The following is a 22,897-nucleotide window of genomic DNA, read 5'->3' as shown; positions in this document are numbered from 1 at the left end:
AAATAGCATACCAGATTTGAATGATTATGCTAATGCTGGCGAAAACCTACTCATATAATGCGTTGAAATAGTTAACCAAGCCAAAGTAAGCATCTAGAGCATTCTGCCATAACAGAATGTTTCTGGAACATAGAGCAGCAGCTCTACCATCCAAAACACCCGAAATTATTAGTTGCATCGAGGAAATTATTATGACCACAAATTGCATTGGTAAATTGGAACATAGAGTTAAAATGGGAGAGATAGTAAACCACTACGCAAAGATTGAAGAGCAAGTCTCTTTATCTCATGCTACATTACTATAGTAAAACATGACTTTACCAACCTTTTTTTATTCACAAAGCAAAACTCATTAGCCTTGCTCGAATAAATGTATTACCTATCTAAGTGTACATCGCTCCAAATCTACAAAGGCGGCAATCGCGAGAATCTGAGTAATTATATAGTATAGTATCAATATCTTTAACGTAGATATGCTGCAAAATTTTAAAGCGTTTATTACATGAATTTAGTAATATGATGACCTTCCTAGACAGTAGAACAATACTTTGCTCTACATGGGTTACACTTTTTCATAGATGGCTTCAGAAGGAGTAGATAATGGCAATATAATAATAATAATAAAGATCGAACACAGTTGGATCTTTATCATTCACACTAAATACTAAAATCAGAGGATCAGAATATTGAAGTGGTTGCAATGTTCTAAAATCTCTAGAAATCTTTCGACATGGTCCGGTACGATTCAATGATATGTAAACTGGAGCATTGCAATATTAAAGAGGTGGTGGATCACTTGATTTTACCTTTGAAGGCACCATGAAAAGGTATTTATACATACATGGCATAGGCTCAGAAGAAGTTGCTACGTTCGCCGTGTCGCGTGATTTAGGTCCCTACTCTTCCTATTCTACATAAACGATATAACTTCCCGTTTGAGTTGTAGTATTCGGTTATTTGCGGATGACAAGGTATTTAGAGATATAAGGTCGACAGTCAATCAAGAATTACTCCCGCATAATTAAGTCAATACTTTTGATTATTTCAAGGAATACTGAGGATTATAATTAACTATTTAAAAACACAAAATAATTACTTTTTGGAGAAAAAACTGGAGACTCAAAACCGCTTCCTAAGTTGAAGAGGTCGAAGTACAATATTCGGAACAAGTAATGCACTTGGGTATCACCCTCACTAGAAAAACTAATCACGGAGCGAGCACTTCAGGAAGATTTACGGAACGACCTTGAAGAAACTTAGATTGATTCTTGGACAAGTTGTAGGGAAATGTAAGAAAAAAATGAAAATTTAAAGGAGATGAGTTACTTTGCCCTGGTGACGACTCACTTGGAATTCACGGCAAATATTCAGGACTCATCGGAGAAGGAGTTTTTCTAGTTAATAGTTGTATAGTTTTTTAGTACCACGCTAGTCACCGCTAGGATGTATGGTAGGGGCTGAATACGCAAAAGAATAATTTTGACCCGAAATACTGTTTCCCCCAAGCATTATTCTGATACCTTATTGTCTAACAAGTTGATTCATGGGGAGAAAAGGTGCAAAGTTAGGTTAGATTATGTCAGAAAAGCTAGGTTTTTGAAGACATTTTGCAATATAAGATATGAAACCGACCATAATGCGAATCGTAGAGAAAATATGATGGAATTCTCTCCAAGCATGAATGGATACGGTGCAGGACACCGAGAAAATCATTATATCGATATATTCGACCCTTCGGATGTGATAAAGGAGATAGACTCCAACAGTAATAGATTCAGAGGCTCTTTCTTTCCCCGTGGTGCACAAAAACAAAGATAAACAATGAAAAAAATCGCCGATAAATTTAGCCACAAATAACAAACCTCGAACCACAATAATTTAGTTGCTGTAGTATGGTTACCTATCACCCCCTGCCACTAACCTCCTGGGTGGCTTGCAGGGTACGAAGTAGGTGACGAAGCAATTATTAAATGATATAAATGCCTGTATGAGTAGAAGTGTGCGTGTGTTTATGAAAATGGTCAAATATATATTCATATTTATGCTTAAATGGTTGGTGACCTAGCAATCCCCATCACACACCCGTGCGAAAAATTGCGTAGCATGATATAGGAGCTAATATATTCCGTAGTATTCCTTTGAGATTTCATTCTCCATGTCTTACCGAGAACCAATTACAAGTAGATGTTTAAAAATATCTGTGATCTACACGCCTTATCTCCTTCTTTCTGAATATCCATGGGGATGAAAAAGAGCGCTCAACCTATCGTTTTCATGGGTTTCCTGGGGAATTAGTAACTTTATGACACAAGTAAAAAGATACTACGTCTGCTAATATAGGTTTAAGTAATATATTTTCACGATGCCTGGAGATAAACTGTTCGTATAGAATATATCTATTGGATAGAGACGATATATCTCTTATGTAATGTTCTGATAAACTAGCACGGTTATTTAGGATGGGCGCTCGATTAGTAAGCACTAAATTACGATTATTCTCCGTTTTTTGAGGCCGAAAATCGCATTTTACAAGTTGTTTTGGAGTGTTCTGCAGAGAGGTTCGAAATCAAAATTTTTTGTTAAGGTATGGTAACTTGTAATTTAATGGTAATATTCATCAGTTCACTTATTTACACACCAATAAATCATCATTTTTCCCAGTACATTGCTCGAGTTAATGCAATTAGAACCATTGCGAAAATAAGGACTATTACACCAATGACAATTTCCGGCCGACGACTAATCAGAATTTGCAGTTAGTTTTCGCCCCACGTTAAGAATACTAATTCCGCTAGTTAGAGAGAATTTAAGGGTTTAACAGTAAATTTAATTTTCAACTATATATCAGCAGTGAATACAACCAATCATCCGCCAAAATTTCACCACCCAATTCGGCACATCACTAACAGAAAAAATCGAATTTGTAGAAGAGACAAGCACCTTGCTGTGGGCATAAATATCGATGGATGTTATTAATATTTTAGCTGCGGTATATTGACAACCGATGAAAAAAGATGGAGCTCGCAACTCCACATTTACAAAAAAATAGTTTTTTGCTAGCAGTCCCATAGGACTCGTTCGCGGGAGCACAGAACATGAATGGAGAAACAGAGGGACGGGAATGGTTGGAAAAGGGAAAGGACGACAGAAAAAAATTATTTCAATAATGTTCACTCGTGTACCCCAAAAGTTTACCGAAATATTCGTCATCAGTACTTGTCAATCCGATGAATAGTTAGCTGCAGCTATTACAACCGTTCTCATCTCAGTTGACCGCTTCAATTTCATCCAAAAATTGCTCCATTCACCTGACTCATTACGTGTTCTGTTTCACTCTTGCCCTTTGTAGCTCCATAACCCAGCCCACCTTAGGTTGCCACATTTGGAATGTCATTAGGTCTAATAGTAAGGGCTCTGCTTCTTGGCTGCATTTTAATTAACCTTCTAAAACCTCAGACATCCGGTAAATGCACTTAAATTCATGATTCTTCAGTTACACTACTTTCTGTAGTTTCCAAAGCACCTTCTTAAATATTTACATGCTCAAACTACACTAAGATAAAAATCCATACTTCATACATTATCTCACTACGCTATCAATTTAGTGCATGAGATTTAATCGTCTGATTCTTTGGGAATTGTGCCGAATCAATATTTTGAACTAATACTAATAGGTATTAGTGATGCTAGTATTAAGTTACGATGACCATATTCAATGGGCAAAAATTATTTCACCAACGACACTTTAAGGCCAATTTTTATCAAAATCTCGTGACAGTGTTACCTACAAAAAGAAAACAACTCAAAAACCCCGAACTGTGATACCACGGAATGCCGAATTCGGTAGCTAACGATGATCGAATGCTCGAATCTCACTTGCTGGCTTGGATGGTGTTTTTCAAGGCTATCATTACGGCAAACTTGGCCGATAAAGTCAGTCAATCACTGTTAAAATAGAACAAAACCAACTACAAAGCTCGTTTCAGGGAAAATCACGATGCAAAGAGTTGCATTTAAATGAGATAGCAAAAAATGAAACAAACAATTTCAGATAAGATAGGCTGTTACAAAATTTCCTCACCAATAAATAATTTACCAACAGGATCAAAAGAAGCTTAATTTGCGGACACTCAAAAACTCAATCAATCAAAACAAAGTTACTACTTTCGCACACTTGCAACGCACAGGATTCTTGAATTGATGTCTTCTGGATCCGCACCACTTCTGGATCCGCAAGCCACTTGCCCCTTTAAAGTCCTTCATATACAGTTGGGGATTTCCTGAACTAAGATTTGACTACCGCTCGCAGAAAATGCAATGGAATCAATTTATCGTTTCATTTTCAAGGGAGGGTGAGGCGAGCGTTAAGATGCTCCCGCCCGCCACTCGTGCCTGAGAGGACAGTCTCGATCAAAGGGCACAGAGGACGAAAGGGAACCAAAGTGAGAGAGTGGGATGGGAATTGGATACCCTCCGGTTTGCAAAAGAGAGAAGAGAGAGAGGCAGAGAGAGAGAGAGAGAGAGAGAGAGAGAGAGAGAGAGAGAGAGTGGCTATATTGGAAACGGATGTGGTGGAATTGGATGCGGGGGCTTGGGTGAGCAGAAGCGGAGATTAATGGACACAAGGGGGAGGAGGGGTGGGGGGAACGGGGCAATATTTATATTCATAGATCCTTGAACACATTTGTCTACTGTCACTTTAAATAACCAATCGTTTCCAGAAGACCTGACTAATTCAACCACGGCTCTGCTACCACTGGAACCAGACTCCCGTTTCTTCGCATAAATGCGGTGCCGGTTTTTGAAAAAGTCGACATCCTTTACTTCGTAAGCCTTAATTTATCCACGACTTTACGGTTGGCGAAAAATATCTACCCTCTTATGGTTCAGTTTTCCTCTATGGTCAAAGGTTGTAATGAATGTTGGTGACAAAAACGAACTGGGTTTTATTCCTCAAATGCTTGTAAAAACATGACTAATCAATTTATTTTAGGACCCCACCTCCACATTAAATTCTATGGCGAAAAATATGTGTGCATTCAATGGAAAGTCGCACACGGCAATAAGGACCATTTAAAGTATGTACCAGGAATACAGGTAAGTACAAGACAGGAAAAAATGTCAATATTCCGTAAAAGAATGAACTTTTACATCAGACAACGTGATATTCCCACAATACATTGTGAGTTAAAAGAGAAAAAAACCCAAAGAATTTTTCAAAAATTGGTCAAAAAAGGGCGAACGAGATTTCGACAAGTACCTAGTCTAATTTCCACTATTAGATGAACAACTTTAAGAAATCCTGCCATGGATTATAATGCAACTCATGTTACTCTTGTCAATAAAGATGAATATAACCAAGACACAACTTTACGGCTAACTTTAAAAAACTTTAGCTGCAATAAACTCGTACAAAAAATCGTTGATGGTTATGTTATGATGCGCTTTAAGTCATAACTTTAGGTTTATCTACCAACCATCATGGCCTTAAAAAAAGATATCATATGAAAGGGAACACTTCCTCGTGGCACATGATATTTTAAATGTTTATAAGAACATCAAGTCGGACATGATACACTTCTCAATGTAGTCTTTTGGCACTAATTGGAAAGTCCATGGTTCAAATCCGGAATGATACCGTTAAACAACCATGTTTAAGTAACATCGAGACGATTTATCATGACGATGACTTGGTGGCAATTCAAATGGTATCACGGGGAAAGGAACTGCCCATATATCATCGATGTGGAAATCACAAGCGCTTTAATGCTTAGTTGAAACTGAGCTCTACCCTAATATATCAAACTAAACCACAAGGAAACATGCTGGACAGCGTGCAGACGTATAAAATATCGATTAAGCATTCATTCTTGATCTAAAAAAATGCATAACTTCCCACATTTTCATGAAACACATTTCGACATATGTTCATTAGATGTATCAGAAACTCTGACAATATTTCACCATTATACAGGTATAACCCTGTATGAGCTTGTCAACTCATGAGAAACATTTACAAAAAAGACTAAAAAGTTTTTTTCTGTATTTTAACTAGGCGCAGTATGATTATAAATCCTTAATGGTGGAAACGTTTTCATAAGAAGCGGAAAATAGTACACAGAATAGGTGCTTTTAAAAAGGAAACCTTCTGGAAAAGGATTATTTCTCATTGAGATCTAGGTATGTCTTAGAAATATATAGAAAAGTAAAAGGATGAGACTTAATTAAATTTAAATACTAAAATCATCAATCATAAAATCAACACCAATGCTATGCATCGAAATGAAAACCGGACCGAAGGATTAATGGAAAAACGTAACATGATTTGGCATTTATTCATCAACAGAAGTAATCCACCAATTAAAGAAGATTTTGACAGTAACTAACAAAATCACGTGAATTACCTCCTGTTTCCCCCTTACATTGTTACACGGCTGAAATTAGATCTACTTCTTCTATTAACAGGGATGCAAAGGCGCCGAGAGTACATGAAACCATCACAGAAAAATATGAACATGAATATTCATAAAGTGATGCCTTAAAACGAGAAATATTCATTAGTTACATCAAAAATTCGAAAATGCAACGTAGTCCTCAATAAAAAATATTAAATATTTCACACTCATATACCTTGATCAAAAAGTTCCCGGAATAACCACCGTGTGGCGCTCCCATCGTTCCGATTTGAGTTCTGTTTTTTTTGTTAAATTGGTACATCTGTTGTTGATATTCCCTTTAAATCTTAGTGTCATAACTTGACATTTGCAAAAGTTACGTAGCCAAGAGTACATCTATCTCTGTGTGTGTTGGCGATTTTTTACAATTGCAGAAATGGATTTAAATTTGCAACAACGAACTTGTATTAAATTTTGCGTAAAAAACGGATTTAGTGGCGCACGGACGTTGGAAATGTTGGAAAAGTGTTTCGGCAACGATTCTCTAAAAAAAACGGTCATTTACCAGTGGCACGAGCGGTTCAGAAGTGGTCGTGAGTCAATCGAAGATGATGAACGCAGTGGCAGACCATCGACATCGAAAGTCGCTGAAAAAATTGATAAAGTAAAAGAAATGTTGGTCAATAACCGCAAATTAACCATCAGAGAAATAGCGGAGGACTTGAACATTGCCTATGGATCCGCCCAAGACATTGTGGTTAATGATTTGGGTTTCCGTCGTGTAGCATGCCAAAAGACCTCAATTTCATGCAAAAAAGAGACCGTGTTGACGTCGCAAAAGACATGATTTGCGAGGCTGAATCCGATCCCACATTCATCAAAAGGATCATTACTGGAGACGAGACGTGGGTTTATGAGTACGACACGCAATCCAGACATCAGGCAAGTGAATGGCGTTCACCAAATGAGCCGAGACCAAAAAAACCACGTCGTTTTCAGTCAAAAAAGAAGGCAATGCTGACGGTTTTCATGGATTACAACGGTGTAGTGCATCATGAATTTTTGCCAGAAGGCCAGAAACAATTCGCCGAAAGAGACCAGAAATGTGGGCAGAAAACTCGTGGATTTTGCACCATGATAACGCACCGTCGCACAGTGCTATCATTATTCGTAATTTTTGACGAAAAATGCAACAAATACCATCCAACAGCCACCGAATTCACCTGATTTGGCTCCCTGTGACTTCTTTCTGTTCAATCGAGTTAAAAAACCATTACGGGGAACGCGTTTTAGCAGCCGAGAGGAAGTAATGGAAAAATCGCAGGAAGCACTGATGGACATACCGAAAACCGACCGTAACTTTTGCAAATGTCAAGTTATGACACTAAGATTTAAAGGGAATATCAACAACAGATGTACCAATTTAACAAAAAAACAGAACTCAAATCGGAACGATGGGAGCGCCACACGGTGGTTATTCCGGGAACTTTTTGATCAAGGTATATTTTCAAAGCTTCGGTTACGCAAACTGAGACAATTCCTGATTCCATAATGCACAAAAGGAATTACAATTATCTTAAGCCGAATGGGTAAGCTTGCTAGTATCTACTAGGCTTCTAAATTTCACGTGCTCGGAATGTCATTTTCCTGAAGGTCATAACGCCCAGAAAATATGGCACAGTAATGGAAGCCATTGAATATTAAGAAAAGCAGTTAGATAACATCTATCATCCCCGTCATACTTATTAATTCACGTGCACGGTATGTGCTTATAATTTCAGTACCAAAACTAAAACACATTAAAAAATCAATACAATAAAAAATCTTAAACAATTTCTTGCAGGTAAAGTCGAAATTGTAAATGAACGAAAGCCTCTGGAAGAGACACGAAACCTTATATCTACCAATAAGGATGGCATTTCGAGAGATATGAAAATTCATGTACACCAACTTATATGCATGTAAATGCCACGAAGAGCAGGGTAAAGATTACCGAGGGCCGAGCGGAATCTTTATTGGTCCATATTCGATTAAAAAATCTACAATTCTAGTTCGTCCCGCTTCCAACATATTTAAGTGACACACGACAATCTAAGTTTGACGCCGTTTCACTCCCAGATTCAATTCTATTCGTATTTCGATCATTTTGATAGCGATTCAGCGGATCGCATGCCCCAAATCCCGGCGAGATTCGGCGACGGGGATAAATTTGCATTATTTCAGGACGGAGCCGTCGGATGTCCGAAACCTTGGAATAAAAGAAAGGAATGAGGACGGGGAGGGGGGGGAGGCGGGAAGAATGAGGGATTGGGACACGGGAGGGGGGGATGGAAACGGGAACAGTTCAGTTCCGGGATTGAAAATGCTTGCATTAGCCTCTCGCGTTTCCCGAAACGAATGAGACGATGTGACTGCGTCCCGAGTCACCGGCATTAGCTGATTGCAAGAGTGTGCCCCCTCCCTCCCGGGGATGCAGTTTAAATGCCGAATAACAAAGATGACAACGGACGTGGAAAGACGGACAGAGGGAAGAGCGTTGAATGGCGGGAGATTACATGAAGGGGAGAATTCGATGGGATAAACGTGGGAACTGGGGAGTGATGATGGTGATGGGAGGGAGGGCAGGGAGGGGGCGCGCGACGAGCGGAGGTCAGTGGGGCGAGGGGAGGCGAGAGTGAAAGAGGAAGAGAGAGGCCTTGGCCGACAAGGGGCCCGGAAACGGTGAAATTGAAAAGTGGTGGCAATCTGGGGGTTGAGAACAGAAATGAAAAGAAGACGAAAAAGACCGATACGAGAGACAAGCTGCGAGTCGACCCGATCACCCTTCCGTTAACCAACGATTATTGCTTTTAACTACGAAAACAGTTTAGAATTGAACAATATCACCTCAACAATGATCACGTCCTCCAGAAGTGATTGTCAACCACTAATTACGTATGTACTCAACACTGAAATCATTAAAGATCAAGTCACGAATATGATAACTATATCCACTTTGAGTCATTTCACTTTCCATTTCTTGTGCGTAAATGCAGTGCGCAGTAATACACTTTATTTGTCTGCCAATTGAATGGCATTATAAATAAAATATATGCCGGTTCGTCTGTTCGCAATTTAATTGCGTGAGAAGACCTCAGAGACACCATAAAATATCCAGTAAGGGAAAAAATAAATGTTGGTACAAAATAATAGACTTGTGAAATATTAATGGTAGATTTAGGACGGGATGTATATAAAACAAAATAGTACAAACTACCATTATGAGACCTTTTCCATTTTCAGCATCATCCATCTCGAACTTGATATTAACTTTCTCCATTCAATGATTTGGCTATGAGTTACAGTTAATAACTAATGTTTTCCACGAATACTCGCATCAGGGCTACAAATTGAGTTTCGCCCATTATTTGGGCTCTATGCATAATATGAAACGACACGTCTCAGCTTCGGAGATACTAACCTCCAGAATTAACATCAATAACACATTGCTTCTCTGTAAATGATAATCAGTAGCATACTCATCATCCTTGAATAGTAATTGAATTAATAATTAATAATAATTGAAAAATTTGTAACAGCGTAGAGCACCAAACGTAGAGTTGGAATAAAATATTATGAGCGATAGTATGTGAGCGTTTGAAATGTGTCGCACCTTTGCCTGCCTAGGTAGCTTCCGATATTTATTGAAAATTATGCGTGAGAAATTATGGGAAAAGCTAAGAAACTGTATCGATAAAACCGAAGTTGACACTAGACAGTGCACGTCGGGTAGGATATCTTTGCGGCAAAGATTCTAAATTGTAAAAATATAAGTCGGGTGGAAACTAAAAGAGAAAATAGTCTCTTTTAGGAGGACCGTTACACTGTGCGACTAATGACACAGCTTCCGCGGTCATCATTTTAAAATAGTAATCAGCACTACTTCTTCACTTGAAGAGGAGAAATCTAACCTAGAATTGGCACCGAAATCAAAAACTTTTACATCAATCAGTATTACTTTCGAAAAAGGTGGACTCAAGAATTGGTTTTCAAATTAACGCATGCGCATTGTTAAAAACACAAATGGGCAAGAATATGGAATAACTCCTCAGTCATATTTCTTCCAATCTTTCAACAATATTAGATGTAAATTGGCAAACACATAGCGAAGTTATTGATATTGAAGGCCGAGGGAAAGTTTTATCTACTCCATAGGCCGCTCTTAAATCCACATTACAAAATGAGATGCCTCGGGCGCGATGATTTGCTTTCCAATGTAGTTACCTGCTCATTTCCTTTCTTCGCTCGAATCGCTTCCCTTCCGTCTCCAGACCAGACATCCGTTATGTGTAAATAGAGCAAGCGCCTGACTCCAAACTACTGCTCGATTAACTTCTCAAAAGCAGACATCCGGAAAATTGGATTCAAATGATTTTCGCACAATCTCGGAAAACAGGAAATAACCGTCGATCCAACAAAAACACCAAGCCCTTTGCTTTATTCACTGGTGAACCTATACTTTATACATCCGTTTCTTAAACATTATGACGCACGAAATTATAAATGAGCATTCTTTTACGATCGGTACATTGCAATCTGAAAGCATAGCAAAGCTACAAGAGTCTATTGCTTACAAAGTTATATGTTAACGTCAATTTGAGCTGAGAAATGTATAAAAACTAATGTATCATTAGAAGTAAAGAGAATTTATCTCAAGGAAGCCCACTATGGAAGCCACAATTCCTGACCGGTAATTAGACCACGCTCTTTTTCTGAGCGCATTTATTCTCGACTAACCATCTCATTAAAAGTATCGATTTTACCGCCAACTCCTGAGGATAAAAGGTATGTAAATGTATTTAAATTCTACTGCGGAAGGGTTAACCCATCGGGATTAGCATATCAGATAGTACACTATAGAGCCCATAGATGGAATCGACTACCGTCTAGAACATGAACGCTGGATTTTCTAATTGTTTTTTTTACTATCTACTTTATTCGTTCTATGCATATGCTTTTTCTAATAAAGTCTACTATTTCATATCGTATTCAATACATATTGTTGCGTCTCAAAATATTAAAACATTTGCCAGTTTAGATAAATTTTTTGCTATTAAATTACAGCCTCTTGGGGGTGCAATGTGAAATGGTTAGTGTAAGATGTAAATTTGCCGAGAAAGGCAGAATTCGGGATTTAAAATAATGGCCAAATTACCTGTTACGAGCTATAACAGCAACACCTATACCCTTTAACATTTGTTCCCTATTAATACTAAAACTTAACAGGTATTCGGTAGCACTTATCTAACTTTGAGGTTACTACGAATATACATAGTGTTACATTAATGCATGCAACTAATGTTAAAAAATTCTAGGACGGAAAATCACTAAAACCTATGAGTATCAGCCAAAGATTCTCCCAAATAAACCAAGCGAGTCCAAAATTTACAAAAAAGCAATAAGGAATAATAATTAGAATGGTTTGTGGTGGGTGGTTTGAATTCACTATGTTTTAATTCCACATAGTATTGGTAGTTAATGTAATTCGTGATGTCGTTATTTTAGTCAATCATCCATGCAATTACGAGGGCGATTCGAAAAGTAAGGTCCCATATTTTTTTCATGAAATATCAAATTTATTCACAACTTTGCGAACATCGTTGAAAGGCTGAGCATTTAGCTATTTTTCTACGTAGTCGCCTTGACGATCAATCACTTTTTGCATCCTTGTAACCAGCTTTTTAATGTCGGCGTCGTACCTTTCTCCCGCCGCGTCACGAAGCCAACTGACGACTGCTTCTTGCACTTCCTCGTCTGACTTGAATTTCTGTCCTCCAAGGTTTTTTTGAGAGCGGGAAACAAGTGGTAGTCACTGGGGGCAAATTATGGGCTTTAATGAGGGTGTTATATGATATCCCAGCCGAATTCACTGAATAGGGTGGTCGTTTGATGTGACACGTGCATGTTGGTGTGGACTTGCATTGTCATAATGCAAACACACTCCTTTGGTGAGACACCTTGCAGTAACCGAGGACCTCCGACACAATATTCTGCACAGAGAAGTAGCAACTCTCTTCATTAAGGCCTTTCCTTATCTCATGAAGGGTTATTCTCCGGTTATTGCACACCATCTCGTCAATTTGACCCACCGTTGATTCCGGCAAACTCGGCCGCCCCGGCCGCTGCTCATCGTGAAAGTTTCCCGGCCATCAAAAAACTCCCTGCACCACTTCCGCACGTTTTTAATGTCCATACACTTCTCACCGTACACTTCCACTAAATGGCAATGAATTTATATCGGAGAAGCAGTCGTCAGTTGGCTTCGCGACGCGGAGGGAGAAAGGTACGACGCCGGTATTAAAAAACTACTTACAAGGACGTAAAAAGTGATTGATCGTCAAGGCGACTATGTAGAAAAATAGCTAAATGCTCAGCCTTTCAACGATGTTCGCAAAGTTGTGAATAAATTTGATATTTCAGGAAAAAAATATGGGACCTTACTTTTCGAATCGCCCTCGTAATTGCATGGATGATTGACTAAAATAACGACATCACGAATTACATTAACTACCAATACTATGTGGAATTAAAACATAGTGAATTCAAACCACGCAGCACAAAATTAAGCACGAAAGTAAATATTTTTATCAGAATTTTCAATATTTAAAGTGCTTAATATGGAAATATTAAGGATTTACGATTACTTGATCTCCCATATTCCAATTACGGGCTTTCTACTCCCTTTTCTGCGATTTGATGTAACAGAAGGACCTCCACTGTGAGGCAGGAAGGTACGAGGGATGGAAGATCGAGGAATAGATTTAAAAGTAGGCTATGGGGGGAGTGAGATCGAAATAGAGGGTACGCCCGCCTCGGGGAGATCAAACTTTCCTCGGGTCTGCACGATATTCTCCGTCCGCGTGAAATTTTTTACGTAATATTCCGCTCCGTTGTTTTCTGTGCTCATCGTTCTTGCTATCCTTGTGTTGCTGTGTCCACCCGCCAATCAATGGGATTGAGTACCATATTGAAACTCAATGAATCTGAAATTTATCATATACAATTTCAAATATTGATTCTCAATGTGGAAATTAATTACGTGATTATGATGAAGAGCCTCGAAAAATATTTGACTTATCCTTGATCTTGGTCTTATACGAGTATACAGGTACGTACAAAGAATATACCCGAGTTTTTCCCCATGACGCTCTTCGAGAAGCGAGCATTTCGTCACCTGATCAATACAGTTCACACCGAATTTTTCACGGAACCATGGTTTCCAGAGAGGGAGAAGCGAATCTTCTAATATAGAAACTTCTGGAAGAGGTTTCCAGAACCATGAGTTCATGCAACAAATTCTTTGAACCAGGTCAGTAATAAAATTAATATATGATTTTGTATTACGATGCCTTCCCGGGTAATCAGAGTTTATAGCATGCATTATATCAAATTCAGTAACGATATTGTCCAGCAAAAACTCTCCACAATTGCCTAAGGTAAGAGAGAGCCAAAATACAAATTCACGCATAGCGGAAAATCGAAAAGCACGATCCTAATAAAAGTTCGATAGGCCATCAACACGAAATGCGATTCCAACCTTTTACGTCAGTTTAGCGGATGACTTTAATAATATAGAACATTGACGCGACACTTGGAAATTAGGATTAAGCTTAAAAAAGCGAGTAATGATGATTTTTTTAAATATGAATAGATTACTCGCGAACACCTACCTCATCAAGAACAATTAAATAGAGAAGACAGACGCGATTAAACACTTGCGCGTAACCCTTATTCGCGACCTCTTCTATGTGAAATATACACGAGTAATACGTCGAAAAGCTAAAAAAAATATTAGGATTCATTATACGAGTATTGGGGATATGTGACGAGAAGGTGAAAGAGCAATGTTATCTTTCGCTATTTAGCCCTCATTTATAATATTCTGCAAGTATATTGGATCCCTGTGAAGTTGGTTTAATTGTCGAATTAGATCTCGTGCAGCATTGAGGAGCTAGATTTTTAAAGCGTTGACATGATAAACTGAGTAGCTTAAAAAATTCATTACAGGAACTAGGCTGGGAATTAAACACGAAACTAAGGTTAAATTAAAGACTAAATTTCTTGCATAAATTGGAACGTCTATTTAGCGGTGATGTTGAAAATGTATTATTAGCCTCATCGTATTACCGTCGCAGGGATCACGGCAGTAAAATTTAAGAGATTAAGTGTAGATTAAATAGATTTAAGATTCATTTTTCTCGCGAATGCTACAGAATCAGAATAAATTTATCCGACGGCGCTAAAGAAGAAAAGTATTTTGGGTCAAAAGTAGTCTGGTATGTAAACACTCCCTGCCACACCCCCCAGCGGTGGCTAGCAAGGCATTATGTATAGTACATACTGTATTTGGCGGTACGCCGATTCTTAATCATCAAAATGTGGACGATATTTTGTGGTGCTTGAGTTTAATCGCCCCTCGATGCTGAACTTACGACAGCCAGCCAGTCGTAAGGCCCACTCGACCGTAATACACCCATCAGGAGACACAGTGGTAGAATGAAAGATGGGATAGCAGGAGAAGGCGAGAAGAAAGATGAGGGAGACGTTAAGGTAACGGGAGTGGACAGGTTAGGGGAGAGGATTAGGGGGGGTGGGGGGAATCATTGGGTCCGAGGGTCGCCTGGAGGTCGGCCGGAAATGAGAATCGAAATGGAGGCCCGACGTGCGTGAGAGACGGCGGACGAAGGCGATTGATACGAGGCCGCGGAAGTAAATCGAGGGGAATGAAAATAACGCTCCGACCCCCATAGCAAGTGAGGACTTTCATATTTTCCGAGTCATTATCCTCTGAATTTCGGACCGAGGAGGAGGGAATGAACAGTCCGTGGAGAGGATTGCGTCACAACATGTTGATCGTGCCCCTGTCATTGGCGAACCTTAGTTGGCCTCCTGTTAACAGATGCGGGTTTTATCCCAAGAAATATTGACAAGCATTTAAAGTGAAAATATCACCGTGAGATATCGACCAGCACAGCGGCACCAATATGCCAAAGATACAATGTTATCGCTTCCAGAAGAGCGTATGCATACATACTCGTAAAAGCCGAAATATATAAGTTAGAGATATTTGTAGGTTGCCAGAGTATTTTCGTCGGAACACGATAATGTTTTCCCACGTGGTATCCAAAAATACGGTATTAACGATTATTTCACCGACATCGTAACCATCAACAGCCATCAATCAATGGAATGTTTTCCCGTACTCACTAAATGCTCCTAACCTTTTTAAGCCATTAAATCTAATACTCATACTTAATAGCGCTAAAGCGAGCCATTATTTGCTTCATGTTCCTCGTGCGAAATTTTCCCCGGTGGTGATTTCAGTCCATCATTATTCCGAAATCATCTCCAGCATGCTTAGCAAGATTATTCACGGGCAGTTATTGAAACATATCATGAAGGTATATAACATTTGAGCCGGTGGCTTAATGGAACTACGCAGCTGAGAGAGTCTTGGGTTTGTTTAAATCCAGGTATTACTCTGGATACATTCAGCTAGTTCTAATCTGGGCGATTTTCTAGGCTCCATATTGTCTTGAGGATCATAGGAAGCAAGAAATAGGATAACCATACCTCTGCCCGGATTGCGTAATTTCATACGACGTTAGCAGCGAAAAGCCCTACAATCACATAATCTGGGTTAATGACAATTGTTATCTATTATTTTTAAGTTGCGCAGCCTCCAGCTCGTGACTCACAAGTCCTTCACCATTAATACAAATTACTTCGCTTATTTTAAGCTTCCATTTAACCATTTTGATCCAAAACAGAAATTTGAACCTGACCTACTTCATAGTTGACCTGATTTCATATCCCCTAACTTTAGTAGTCACAGGTATGGTGAATCTGAAAGAATGCCGTACGAGTTTTTCCTATTTTTAATTTTTTATTGATCCATTGAGGTTTCCAACGGTTTCTTTTCTTAGGAAATAGAAGCGTGTGTTGTAGAACTACGTCTTTCCTGCGGCCTGTAAAATGGCATGTCGTCTTGAAGGGAGGAGCGATGTGGTTGGCATTTTGGCAAAAGTTTAGATGCCGGCGATGCTTCTTTAACTATTATCCTTCAGTAATAGTCAAAGTAGGATGTGTATTTCCTGCTGCCAAATGTACCTGAGAATTGAAACAAACTACGATGAAGAGGCACCCAACCAGAATCTATGATTTTATGCAGATATGGAACAGCTTTGCATCTCTAAATATAACTCACGACGATGTCAACAACGAAGGATGTTTTTGTCTTAAAAACTGATTAATTCGGGAATATAGAGGAGAGCCAAACAACAAGACCTCTTACGGTGTTTATGTGAATATTAAAGACATAAAAAACACGATAAATAACCCTCATCACTCAGCTATGTCGCTGCTCATTGAATAAATACTTTGATATTAATCATGGATACTTATAAAATTACACATAATTTGGCTCACGATAAAATATAAAGGTAATTACAATAATCAAATTAATTGAAATGAAATATTTTAATTATTTCAAACTCCATGGTGAAGATATTTGTAATGGTATACTTAAGGTATCAATTATGTTTTTTTCATGCCAGAGCCATTATTAATCAAAGGAAAACTACAAGAAATTAGATTAACGCTGCCCATGCCAAACATTTTAACAACAATTAGAAGTTGAATGACAAATTTCACATAAATTAGAAACACAAATTGTATTGATAATATAATTTGAAATTATCTATACCCTTATATAACCTCCATGTTTCTCCCACTCAAAGCCAAAACGGAAAATATGCTGTCTGCGCTTGAGATAAAAAGTGATTGCGATCTTCTGGTGGAGATAGAAACTTTTATGTTTGTAGTAAGCAGAACCAAAATGAAAATGGTATAGCATTAATTTAACAGTTATGGAATTGTTACGAATGTGCTTACCTAATTGGAAATAGTTATTCCCAAAAGGCGTGGCGTACATCCGATCGACTAAATGCCCTACACATAAACGGTAATTTTTCCTAAAACTAAGCAGCCATTGAAACACCATCTCATATTCCAACTTTACGTGCGGAATGAGATAAGCTCTTAAATACACTTTCAGTTCAACAGAAACGTTACTTCAAGCACTGAAAAGAGAATATCGGGAATCGATGCAAATCAAAATTTTAAATTAACCGAAAAACGGTAGCGTTTTCCTTGCCTTGTATGGATTTTTTTCAACATTCGGTATCGTTAAAAAGCAGCTGCCCTTTCGGTAGCCAAAATCCGTTGAGATATAGCAGTATGGTCACGCATAAATCCGGGAATTAGCATATAAACTCGATTTATCCCTCTTAAATAAGCGCAATCTGGCTAAGAACCCCTATTTCACTCCATACTGGAGGGAAAAGTCGGTTCATCCTGAAATAAACGAGGAACATCACGGAAGCTCCACATTGCCTCCATGCCTTTTATGGGGAAAAGAAAATTTGGAAAAGCAAGGCTCTCTTCTTTTATTTCTCCTATATGAAATGTGATATGTATTCATTGATTCTCGCAAGGTGGATTATAAACACTAAAGTAAGATTAAATAAATGGCAATACAATTTTTATTAAGACAGGATTTTCCATTGAGAATCAAAAAAGGAAAAATATCCTGGAAAGCGCTTTCTAATTATTTTACAATAGCTTAATTTTTATATTGCGATGAGCCAGGTCCATCGCATTTCAAAGTATTGTAGGCAAGTGTGTGCACGTCATTTCCCGCTCTAGATATTATGTTCATTTTTGTATCGACTAAATAATAATAATAAAAATAATTGTACTGTTGACAATACGTAGTAAGAATTAACTCAAACAAAATAAAATAATACTTATCTTATTTGAGCCAAGTGGCAGAATACACAACAGGATTTAATGCAAACAAACTTGGTGAGCAGTTACTTAAGTATAAAAGCATATAATATGATGAATACTTTTACATGTAAAGGTATTCAAAAAATTATGACGTCTTAAGAAAAATGTAATATTGCGGAAGAGGGACATTATTAACAATTCCTCAGGAAATCACCATCATCAGGGTTTAGTACAGATGAGCGACTATGATAAACCAAACGCTATTTATATTACCCCGCCAGGCCATCCAATTATTTAGGATGTGGTATAAAAAGCGAACACTACCATTTTTTTATAGATTAATACCATTTCAATCTCTTCGGGGACAAAGTTCCTACAGTCGCCTCCGACTGACAGCTGAGCGTGGGGGGTGTTTAACACACGCGAAGATCATGGCCATACTTCATTCTCTTCTGTCAAGAGATGATCTCGGGTCGTTTCAAATAAGGTTGATCCAAATAGAATCTCAAAAAAAACCCTTAATCAAATTCAAGACATGACCTCCTTTATCAATAGGAATAAATAGATGAGAAAAAAAATTCCGAGAACGAAGTTTTGCTCTCAAGTCAAACAATTTCTGTTTAAAACTAAATTAAATATAATTTACTGCTACTGCGGGATACGTACAGTGAATTAGTATTTATTCCGATAGATGAATGAAGCAATTTCTTGGGAGACCAAGAAGGACGCGCACAAGGGGTAACACTAAAAGTTTTACTCATAATACGAAACTTCGAAAATATCAATATCGTGCCACTGGCCAAATTATAATAGCATAATGGATTCTCCTAAATTACACTTAGAAGGAAAAAAAATGGTAGCCGAACTCTTCGGCACACTCGGAATAGATGTCATAAGCATGGAGAGTAAATGGCGAGAGGGGACAGCCTTGGTTAAGGCCTCAGGGATATAAATTATGGCGACGAAATTTTTCGAGCACGATGGCGTGAGTCACCATCCAAAAGGATAGCTCCACGGAGAATGGACATGCAACGCTTAAAAGAAATACGCCCGGGGTTGGCATCAAGTTTAATTTTAGCGGTAGTACGGACCGATTTGGGGAACCGTGCGCAAGGCAAAAAAGAAATCACAAAACTGCCATTCGAGAAATACTACCTTGATCAAAAATTTCCCGGAATTTATTCAGAAAATTAAAAATACAAGTTTATTCATCTAAATCTATATTGTCCCCTTCAAAGTAATCCCCATCGACTGCAACACACTTATGCCAGCGCTTGATCCAATCCTCGAAACATTTTTTATATTCGGTTTTCGGTATGTCCATCAGTGCTTCCTGCGATTTTTCCATTACTTCCTCTCGGCTGCTAAAACGCGTTCCCCGTAATGGTTTTTTAACTCGATTGAACAGAAAGAAGTCACAGGGAGCCAAATCAGGTGAATTCGGTGGCTGTTGGATGGTATTTGTTGCATTTTTCGTCAAAAAATTACGAATAATGATAGCACTGTGCGACGGTGCGTTATCATGGTGCAAAATCCACGAGTTTTCTGCCCACATTTCTGGTCTCTTTCGGCGAATTGCTTCACGCAAACGTCTCATAACGCCCAAATAATACTCTTTGTTTACTGTCTGGCCTTCTGGCAAAAATTCATGATGCACTACACCGTTGTAATCCATGAAAACCGTCAGCATTGCCTTCTTTTTTGACTGAAAACGACGTGGTTTTTTTGGTCTCGGCTCATTTGGTGAACGCCATTCACTTTCCTGATGTCTGGATTGCGTGTCGTACTCATAAACCCACGTCTCGTCTCCAGTAATGATCCTTTTGATGAATGTGGGATCGGATTCAGCCTCGCAAATCATGTCTTTTGCGACGTCAACACGGTCTCTTTTTTGCATGAAATTGAGGTCTTTTGGCACCAACTTTGCTGCTACACGACGGAAACCCAAATCATTAACCACAATGTCTTGGGCGGATCCATAGGCAATGTTCAAGTCCTCCGCTATTTCTCTGATGGTTAATTTGCGGTTATTGACCAACATTTCTTTTACTTTATCAATTTTTTCACCGACTTTCGATGTCGATGGTCTGCCACTGCGTTCATCATCTTCGATTGACTCACGACCACTTCTGAACCGCTCGTGCCACTGGTAAACGACCGTTTTTTTTAGAGAATCGTTGCCGAAACACTTTTCCAACATTTCCAACGTCCGTGCGCCACTAAATCCGTTTTTTACGCAAAATTTAATACAAGTTCGTTGTTGCAAATTTAAATCCATTTCTGCAATTGTAAAAAATCGCCAACACACACAGAGATAGATGTACTCTTGGCTACGTAACTTTTGCAAATGTCAAGTTATGACACTAAGATTTAAAGGGAATATCAACAACAAATGTACCAATTTAACAAAAAAAACAGAACTCAAATCGGAACGATGGGAGCGCCACACGGTGGTTATTCCGGGAACTTTTTGATCAAGGTAGTATGCCCTAGCGCGTAAGAGAGAACTGATGGGGAGCCATTGGCATGGCATGGCTCCCCATCATGGCATGATCCATTGGCATGGCTCGCCAGAAATACGCGTAATCAGTCTAGTATCATCCCTGCCGCTGGGGATATACGCTTCTCTCTCTTTCTCAAGAAGTGTTCGCTCCTCTTCCCGGTGTCTTAGCCCTGCACCGAGGCAACTCCGATTGCCTATGCTCGAGGATAAAGAGATAAAGGAATGGAATCGATTTCGTGGGCCAGGGTAGCAGTTAATTTGATTTTCTACTGCTGCCAACCGCGCCTCACTTATCGCTAAAGAAGAAACTTCGTTAGGAGAGATTGTTTTGTCCTTGTTTCGAATATAATGGCAAAGGTAGTCAGCGAATTGGTTAATGAAATTCGGACACAACCAATGTATTTATTTGAAAAATGTTGTGTGGCAGAAAAACTGAAGGTCCTGCACTTCTGCGAGTAAAATAATCTGGTATAAAGGTAATTAGAATCGATTGAAGACACAGTGGAACTTGCAAGATGCGTTGCCTGAATAATCCAGTTTAACGGTGTCCCGGAATTTGACTAAGAATTCACTTCCAACCAATGACAACACTTTTTAATCTAATCTACCTTCATAATTGACGACATACTTTTAGTAAATACGTTATATTTTTAAAGGAAGACTTGAAATTTTTCTTCAAAATATTTTTTAATCTTCTGAGCACTAAGAATGTCGCGAGGGCGAAGAAATCGCCTCCAGAATGAGTGCATTTCCTCATTTTCATTTCCTTTGTCCTCGAAGCCTAACACGACAAATATGCCGACTCATAGTTTGGTGTTTCCTAAAATAAATGCGATTTTTACTTTTCCACTGAACTGAGAAAAGAGCAGCACAATGGTCAATATTTCAAAAAAAAATTTTCTAACATCTAGCATTGGTTTATTGGAAAAAAAACACTATACAATCAACAATATGTCCCACTGATAAGTGCAGCACTGGACTTCGAAGGACCAGGTGGTAAAATACATATACTAGATTAATAATTTGAACGATAAATAAAACTTAAAAGTAATGAACATATTTCTTTAGGCGATTAAAATAATAAAAATATGATACGTAATAATGAACTTCAAACATGGTATTTTTGGACTGAAATGCCATAATAATATTTAAAATGTTAAAATACTCCAGTAAAAATAATAAAGCCATTAATATTTACAAAAACAGGTATGATTAGCTCCTTCTGTACTATTGATTGTCAACTAATGTAAGGCATTTCCCTCCTAACGATGGAATACGTCCTACACAATACTATGTGAACATTATACTATTTAAGAGTATAACTTCAGTCTGATGCAGATATAAGCAATTTATACTGCAATAAACAAAACTCGATTTTGTATTTTTTAGAAGTTTTACGGGGGCAAACAGAAAGTCGTGCAGGATTATGCGGCCTTGAAGCTATCTTTGGAATTAAAAACAATCTTTCAATCAAAGGGGATGGTAAAGTTCACCCAGTACTAAGCCAGACGGCGTGTGAAATTCACACATTCGGTTATGGTTTCCCAGGTAGATCTGGTACCCGAAAAGTCATATTACGCTTGGGTGGGGCCGCAGGTGCCCAGAAAGGCTTGCAGGAATCGAACCCGGGCCCTCCAGTCAGTAGTCCCACGATCTACCCCCTGGACTACCGCGACCCATAAATTAGAATGTTTTAGAATAATTAATAGAGTGAAACAATAAAAAAACACCTCTTTGTCTTTACATATTTATTCCTTGCTATCTGCCCGTTGGAATATGATTGCTTTTTCAACCTAAATGTGGCTCCTTTTTACACTTATTATTACCGAGTCAATCTAAGGAAATTAATAATTAAATAGCGAACATAAATTCTTTACAGATAATTCTCCGATTATCTTCATTCTTTGAAAATTATTCTGCCAAATAAATGTCGTTACAATGGACATAAGCTACAAAAATAATTATGCATGGCGGAGTATTTGACGGTACATTTTTACAGAAAAAGTAAGAGTTAGTAAGAGGTATTCAAAGAATGCCCCAATATTATTATCTATGCACAGAATATGACTCCATCCATGTGTTTGAATAAAAGGATTCAACAACAGTACTGTCGAATGATTGACATAAGAAAGTAAGACTCGTCAGCTGACATTTCAAGCAGCAAGAAGAA

At 38.4% G+C, this 22,897-nt stretch overlaps 1 protein-coding gene across 1 annotated transcript in view; it reads right to left on the bottom strand.

Annotated features, from left to right (window-relative positions):
• Camta (Calmodulin-binding transcription activator) overlaps positions 1-22,897 on the bottom strand; it is a 1,815,113-nt gene that overhangs the window by 1,668,772 nt on the left and 123,444 nt on the right. The window lies entirely within an intron of this gene.

Source organism: Hetaerina americana, unplaced genomic scaffold (assembly GCF_022747635.1).
Source record: "Hetaerina americana unplaced genomic scaffold, ioHetAmer1.1.p SCAF_4, whole genome shotgun sequence".
NCBI lineage: Eukaryota > Metazoa > Arthropoda > Insecta > Odonata > Calopterygidae > Hetaerina > Hetaerina americana.
Note: the sequence above shows the minus strand (reverse complement) of the source record. Positions and strands in the feature narration are given on the sequence as shown.